This window comes from Empidonax traillii, unplaced genomic scaffold (assembly GCF_003031625.1).
Source record: "Empidonax traillii isolate 1590-97213 ecotype Southwest subspecies unplaced genomic scaffold, ASM303162v1 scaffold848:size342660, whole genome shotgun sequence".
Taxonomy (NCBI): domain Eukaryota; kingdom Metazoa; phylum Chordata; class Aves; order Passeriformes; family Tyrannidae; genus Empidonax; species Empidonax traillii.
The window spans coordinates 99704-107838 of NW_020956041.1; the positions used below are offsets into that span (position 1 = coordinate 99704).

The window sequence follows — 8135 nt, forward strand, 5'->3', positions numbered from 1 at the left end:
GTGCACACACAGCCCCCTCTCCTGCGACGAAATAGGTGCCTCCCCTCAGACCCAGCAGGTCTGCCTGGTCACTCAGACTCAGAGCGGAGGTGTGAGCAGCTGCACAGGGGCCCTTCCCCGGCCCGGCAGCAGAGCTGTGGTGCACGTAGTCGTGCACTCACATGCAGCACGGGAGATGTTTGACGCTCGAGGTAGGAGCGTGTTGCCCACTGCTATGCCAATTACTGGATATTAATGGCAGGATATCATGCATATGCCTAAACTGGGAAGCAGAAGGTTAATAGACGAACAGCACCAGAAGATCCCATTTATCAGTTTCTATTTATCTCTCCTTGGGAGGTGGCAGGTTTACAGTAAATACCTTCTGTCCTCCTAATTTCCTAATGATGGGGATAATGATGGAGAATGGTGAAGTCATTAACTGGGACAGCCTCTGTGCATCACTCTGTCAACCACATCTCTCCAAGACCTGCAATGAAAAGTGATAGGCCCCAGCTGTTCACCAGATTATGTTCCCTTCCCCCTTCCCCATGCTCAACCCCATTTGCAGGCTTAGCAATTAAAAAGAGGGGAAAAAAGTCCCAGAAACTGAAAACCAAAAACCAGTCCCTTTCTCTGCCACAGCAGTGATTGCCCAGTCTGCCCTGCACTTTTGGTGTTGGGTGTACCAGTCCAATCCCATTCCTGTGCTGCCAGTTAAATATAGTGTTATCCCGGGGTATGATGGTGTCACTGGGGCCAGGTGGGGAGCACGGGAGGGAGGAACATGAGCGAAACCTTGAAGGAGAGGGTGCTTCTGGGGTGGAGGCACTGGGTTTCTTTGATACTGTCTCGTGTTCTTACCTTCTGCTGAAGAACTTGCTAAGTGCCTGTAAAAATGGCCGTACTTCTCTGTGTCCGAGTCTGTCTCTTGGGGTACTGATGGATTTGGGAGGTTGCAGATGGTGGTGGAACGGGTGGGCTATGGTTCTAGATCTGATTGCTTTAAGGTACAGGTTCCACAGGACAGAAAGGTGTGCCTGGAAGATGAACCGAAGTTCAAATGAAGATGTACGTAAGTAAATTGTTGCTTTGAAAAGACTGTCTTTTTTCCTGCAGTGACATTTCTATATTACTGACTCCAGAGTTTTCTTATGTTTGTTTCATATTTGGCATTTTTTTCACATTTGGACAGTAGCTGTGATAACTGTTGCATAACTGTTTTTAGAGAGTTCAGAGTGATTTCATGATTATAACAGCCACTTATTCATCCAGTGAGGGCTTGTTATTATTACCATCCCTATTTCAAATATTGCATTTCTCTGTGAGGTTGGGACCCACCTCCCTACCCAGGGGCATTTGGGTGATATAATGCTTTCACAGTGAGATGTCTTTTTTCCCCTTGATTTTTCTAACTGGTGAGTTAAAACCATAGCTTTGCCTGTTGCAAACCTATAGGCATTGCTGTGGCCTGAGTACTATATGGCAGAGCCATCCAAGATACCCTGTGGGTCGTACCTTTTACTCCTGACTGCCGTTTGCTGTTCCTGAGAGTCTGGCCTTCTGCTTGGGCATGCTCTGAAAAGAGAGGCCTGCCTGAAGTGCAGTTTTCCTGTGCATCCACCATGTGCTGGGCTCATAAAAGAACTCTTAAGCTGTGGGAGCTTTGTGTTATAAGGGTTCATTAACTTTCAGATGTTTCAACTGAGGAATTTCAGAGCTCTCAGCAATAGGCGAGGGTAGCTGGCTCAGCCAAGAGTGTCCCCTGACAGTCAGGTACAGATGTGATTGCTAGTCACAGCACCATAAGAAACCTAGTAGTGTCCCAGCAAGTGTCATACTTGAGCTGGAGAGGCTGTAAATAATTTTTACTTGGCTTTAAGAGATAGGGAAACAGAGGAACCTCTGTCTTGTAGCCTGCCAGGAATTTTGCCTGCAGGATTGTAGAGTGTGTGCAGTGGTGAAAGAAAGGACTCCGGGGACTGGAGCAGGTGATTAACTGTTCTGAAGTGCATCAGGCCAGGGTAGATCACGGTGGTACAAAGGGGCATTTTTCTGACTAATGTCTCTGCAAATGTGGTATCTGAGCACAAAGAGATGAGAAATGGAAAGCAGTGGAGCAGCTTTCCTGCCTGGGAGGTATGGTGTTAACCAGTTAGGTCATGAGACAAATGGAGAACAAATGTTCCCTAAACACTCTTTTCAGAATCTAGATGCTTTTCTCGGCCGTACAGACCTACAAAGATTTTATTTTCTTAATTTATTATTTATTTGTTTATTTCTCCAAAGTGATCTGGTAGCTGCGTATTAGGGAGGACCAAGGGCTTGGAGTTTCGTTAAACACCTCTGGTATCTCGTGGTTAATAACTTTATTTTGTATTTTCAGTCATAAATGCTGAGACGGGGGAAAGGGGAGTTTGATTTCCTGTGTGACAATGCAGCTCACTCTGCTTATGTCGTTAGCTTGGCCTGTGCTCAGGGACTGATGTTAGACCCCAAGGCTCTTCTCCAGTCTTGGTTTAGACATGTGAGAAGTGCCATTTCACTGGATTCCAGCCACCCCTGGGACAAGCTACCAGGGACTCCTTGATGGTTTTGCTGTGTTGTGACCCTTGCTGGGTTGTTTTCCAGTCAGCTGGCCTTGCCTGGCTTCTCCTGAAGACAGGCTAACCAGGGCCAAGTGAAGCCAAGCTTTGGGGATTGCAGCCTTTCTATGTTGTTTCGGTTCCCACAGGAGCTCTTAGCCGAAAATTAGAATATTCTTAGTTGTTAATGTCTTAACTCACTCTGGTCTGGCTATTCCAGACCCAGAGTAGCCCCCATCAGCACTGTCTATGGCCAGCCTCTGTTCTTTTGGCACCTCAAGCCTGACACAAATCAGGCTAAACAGAACATGGAATATTAAGCAGCTGTTGGCTTCTAAAAAAAGAAAATCATATTAGTCTCTCTAAGCAAATCTATGTGGTAATTTCAGGAAAGCATGAGGTGACTGTTCTCCCTGGGAAGAAAGAGCTGGTGTATCTTTGCACATCCATAAACCAGTTGTACGGAAGACTTAAGAGCATAGCAGGGATGGAACTTTTACTTCCTTGACGAATGTTTGATGGGGAAAATAAAGGCAGGACTAATTGTCTCTGTGGGAATTTGTTTGGGTAGGACACATCTACAGCACCAAATTCTGAGAAGGATGGATGCTGTTGCAGATAATGCTTGTCAAGTGAAAGAAATGCCACTCGAGCATTGTAATATCTATCCAAAATAATTTTTTCAATTATGTGTAACATACAACAGTGGATGACTTAAAAATTTATCCTATCTGACAGCACAGAGGCAGCAAAAATGTTAGATTCGAGACCATTTTTAAAGGTGCAGGATGTACATGCTAACCCTCTGGCTATCAGTGGTTTAAAGGAAATGAGAGCGGCTGTTGGCAGGGAGCATTTAGCTCTTTGAAGCTTGCCTGACTGCTTCTGGCTCTGGCTGTTACACACAGCCCCAGCTTCCAGAGTGAGTGTAGCAGTGTGTATCTGCAGGACATGATGGATCAACCTAATGCTTTATGCAGACTCTGGCTTCCAGAAACTTTGTCAAAAAGGAAGCTATTAAATGTGTTTTCTTGGAGTAACTAAATTCTCTGTCTCTGATGGATGAGGTACTGAGGTTAAGGTTGAGGAGATGGTGCATCCTCTAAGTGGCAGTACTTATGAGGGCTATTCTGTACTGCTCAAATATGGCAGAATTCATTAATGGCTGTGAATAAATGTGATATAAATACAGAGGACTTACTCTTCCCTGCCTCTGATTCCAGGTTGCCAGGGAATATTGCCCCGGCATGTGCAAAATCCTGCAACTGTGAAGATATGATGGCTGTTTTAAGGAGAGGCAGCTGGGTATCCAGTATATACTACTGACTGTTTTGGCTCCAAAGGAGTGTCCAGTGCTGCATTTGTCATGGCACTAGGGTGTGTAAAGGAAATCCCAAGAGCTGTAGAGGGTCCCAGGCATCCCCCACTTCTCTCTTCCAAAAGAGAACTATTGTGATTTGTCTTGGTATGAAGGAACCTCTCACTCACTGATCTCAGAATCCACACAGTGTGAGTCTGCCTCTGCAGTTCTTTGTATTGTCTCCCGAAAATCCTTAAAATTAACTTAGGGTAGTGAACTGAGCTTTCTCTAAATTGTATTTCATTTGGCATTTTACCTTAGCTATGATATTTTTCTTACTCTGCATACATCTTTCCCCTTCCTGTCTCTTCTGCTAACAGAGGAAACCTCTGCAGTTCTGTCCTGCTCCCATTTTTCAGCTAAACCATCTGTGACAGAGTCAAAGCTCAATGGACTGAGCATGCAGTGTCTTTGGGGCTAACTGCTCTAAGAAATGGGCAGCACTGTAGTGCAGAGCTGTGCCTGCTTATTCTTAGGCTCTCACATCATGGAGTGCGTCCTCACATACTCCATCAGCTGCTGTTGGCTTGGCTGCCTACACAGGCTTAATGTAAGGCCCGTAGTGAACATTTCTATCACTTTTGCCGTTCTGGCTACTGTGCTTAATCAAAGAGCTGGAAGGAAAGCTCTCATTAGAGAGGCTTTCTCAGTCATACAGAAGCCTCTGCTTGACTAATCGAGGCTTTAAAAAGCTCTTGCTTCTGGTTGGGGTTGGTCTGCTTGACCTGATCTAGGCCTGAGGCAGAATGAAGCGAGAGCAGACTTAAAATAAATGATGTTTGAGCAAACACCATGGCCGGAGGTGAATAGGGTTGTGTTCTGCAAGGCTGCTGCTTGGAGACTAAAGAGTTTCTTGCTGTAGCAGCAAACCTGTGGAATGTGCTTTGACTGGAGAGGTGGTGGGAACCTGTAAGGGAAAGTGGGAGTCTGCATGGAGTGAATTGATCATTTTCTGTCTTGGTACTGCTTGCACGTATAGCAGTGAGAGTCCAGGCCCCTGGTATCAGATGCTGGGGGAAACGAGAGTGCAAGGCAACCTGTGCTGCAGAGCCTGCAGTCTGAGTGTAGGAAGTAGGTAAGTGCTGGGGAAAAATGTGTAAGGGGCAGAGCTAAGGACAGCTCACCTGCTCAGCTGTTGCACTGGCCTCAGCCCAAGAGATGTGTGGAAAAGCTAGTACTTATCTGAGAAGGGAGCATAGAATAAAAAGGTCTTCTGTGGGAGATAGCTAATGAATCATTAGTGCTTCAGACTCTTAAACCTCTGGAGCAATGTAGCCTAGTCCATTTTATATGTTTTATAGACTCTGAATGTTATTATCATTTTTTGTGTAGTATGCAAGTTTATGATTCTCAGCGTTGCCACCTGAGGATATGTGAGCAAGTGAAATTTTTCTGAGGGACTTGCGTTAAATGATGTCAATATTATTTATATAATATGTACTTAACTCTTTGTGTCCTGGAGAAGTTGTGTGATGGAGGAGCTGAAATAGAGCACTTGCTCTTTAAGGGTGCAGGAACTGTTTCTTCCTCTGTGGTCAGTGACTTGAGTAAGCCTGAACAGGGTTCCTCTGTTGTGGGCCAGAGGCAGTGTTCTTAATGCAGCACAGGATGTGAAGCTGCCAGGTTTGCTGGGGGGTGGTGATTGGTAGGTGGGTATGCATTGGTGTGCTAAGTGGTGAAGGTGCAGAAGGATAGGAACCTCGAGGTCATATGTTCAGCTGGTTGTTGGCTTCTGAAAGCTAACGTGCATCCCAAGCCAAATGTCAGGGAGGAGGTTTCAAGCTGTGCAGTTGCCTCCTGCAGCTTTTTTCAGTTGCAAAGAATTAAGCTGTTCTTGAAAGAGTTGGAGTGAGCAGCTGCTGGTGGTTGGGAAATGTTGATCCTGGTTCCTGAGCAGCAAGGCTCCCTGCCAGCTGAGCAGGCTCTAGCACTGAAAGCAGCACCTGTGGTCATGTGGTAGGGTCCTCAATGCCTATAGAAAAGGAAATGGACTGGCTGTCAAGTGCTTAGAATTAGTAGTAAGCTGCCCAGAAAAGGGATGCAATGAGTGCAGGTCACTTTACTGAGCAGGGTAAAGATGGAATCCATTTTCAAATGGAGATGGAGTAAAGGTGAAAGCGAGGAAGGATGAATGGCGTGTTCATCAGATGATGGCCAAATTCCCATACAGCATTCCTTGTTGGGCAGGCTGTGTCAGATATGTCTTAGTAGGTCTGGCCTGTCAGAAGTCAGTGCAGAGACAAAGGGACAGATAGGGAAAGGAGACAGGATATAGTGGAACGTACATGATCTCACTCAGGGACATGTTAACTCTGAGTTTCTTTGTTACCAGTCTGATGGTGTATTAGTGCCTGACCTTGCAGCAGGGATTTGGACCTTCCTTCCCTCTCCCCTCTTCCTTTGCTGTTTGCTTTTTATCTTCTTGAAGAGCAATAAAGATACTGAACTCTGGAGAGCTTCTGTGGGAATTGAACTCTTCAGTTACAGCACTGCTCTGGGAAGAGAGATGGTGGAAGTTTTGAGGGTAGGAATAAGAAGGAGGTGTGCCAGAAAAGCTTGGGCGAGGAGCTGGAATCACTGAGATAGTGCAGCTGGGAACAGGGTTTGGTAGTTGTCTTACTCATGTAGTGTCAAAATCTTCCCACACCATGGCAGGTTCCAAATGTGTGACAGAACTTTGCCGAACAATGAAGGATTCTCTGTCACGTGTCTGCTGTCTGTCTTCTACGTATGGAGGGTACCAGGACCTTTGTGTTGATGGCAGAGGATTCTCGGATGAGCTGCCTGCGCTGATCTGTACAGATGACTTGGTGCGCTGAAGATGAAGGTGTGGCTGAGCAGTGAGGCAGCTGGGAGGACTCTGGGGAGCAGAGTGCAGTTCTGACTTGAGTGATGCCTTGGGGAGTCTGGAAAAGAAACCCGTGGAGACTTACTGAACACAGAAAAGCCATCTGTAGCTCAGGTAGTCCCAGAGCTGCACGTTGTTAGGGACTGGGTGTGCATTCTGAATGAGTGTCCCTGTAGGCTTGGTGCCTGCTGCTGGCCTCCATTACAGCCTGCTGGGATGGCTTGTTCTTTGGTGTGAGCCATGGCAGATGTTCTTCTGAAAGAAGCTACTGCAGAAATGGTATAGGACAAAGGGAGCTCTGAATGCTTACAAGATACATCCATGACTTCTTACTGACTTAGCTAAATTTTGCTGGCTCACTGGTTGTTGAAAGGAAGCAGAGGAAGTTCTCTGGTCTTTTGGGTTTGGAGAAGGGAGGCAAATGAATGTTTTCCCCTGACTTAGGAGGATCTTGGGCCCTTGTACAGTAGTAAACCAGGCTGACCTCTGCAAGGCAGAGCAGGATATTTGAGTTAGTGGATGACTCTGGGAGTATGCAGAAGTTTATAAAGATATCAGAGCTAATGATGAATGACATGTGTCATGTTCTGATTCCCTACACAACTCTGGCAAGCATGATTCCATACTTTGTTCTTGCATTGTGCTTATGGCTTTGTCCTCGGCCTCGCAGTGGTCTGACACTGCTCGCCTTTCTGATAAGGCCTGCCTTTTCCCTAGAGCAAACTATTTGTAGCTCCACGAGCCACAGAGGAGGAGGTGTGGCCTGGTCTGTTCAGAGTAATAGACATAATGTAGTACTTTGTGGATGCCGTGGGTGTAACCACTGCAGCTTGGCTTGGTTCTTGTTACCTTAGCACTTTGTGTGAGCTTCCAGACCTTGTCAGCCTCTGAGGAGCAGGCTGTATTCATTGTGGCTGTGGGAAGATGAGGAAGCCATGGGCTGTTCTGGGTTTATCTGGACAGAGCTGCCGTTGTTAGTTCTCATTGCTTTTCTCATGTCTATGTGAGACTTTTGTACCTGGGGTAGGACTTGTTCTGTCCCTTGTCTGTGAAAACTTCTGTTCACTCCACCCCTGTGGTGCTTTCAAGCCAGCAAAAGAGTATGTGATGGTTGTGTATCGTGCAGTCAGAAGGAAGGAAAATAGTGTCTGAAATGACAGGCATTAAATCCAGGAAGGAAGAGGCATTCATCAGGGATGTGGAGTCATATTTTCTGTCATCTGAGACTGTGAAAAGGTGCTCGTGGTAAAGCTTACTGAAAATATGTTTAGTGTTCTTGGTTTGAGACAGTTTAGAGGGGGTGGAGATGTTGGATGGAAGTGTCCTTCGGATTCAGTGCCCCTGGTTTTCTCCAGTACAGAGA

At 46.2% G+C, this 8135-nt stretch overlaps 1 long non-coding RNA gene across 1 annotated transcript; it reads right to left on the minus strand.

Annotated features, from left to right (window-relative positions):
• Nucleotides 1–6000: 6000 nt before the first annotated feature.
• LOC114067025 lies at nucleotides 6001–6953 on the minus strand. Its single transcript, XR_003573299.1, has 3 exons — nucleotides 6854–6953; nucleotides 6545–6648; nucleotides 6001–6418 (listed from the first exon to the last, which is right to left on the minus strand). It is a non-coding gene; the product is annotated as an uncharacterized LOC114067025 (long non-coding RNA).
• Between the last annotated feature and the right edge of the window lie 1182 nt (nucleotides 6954–8135).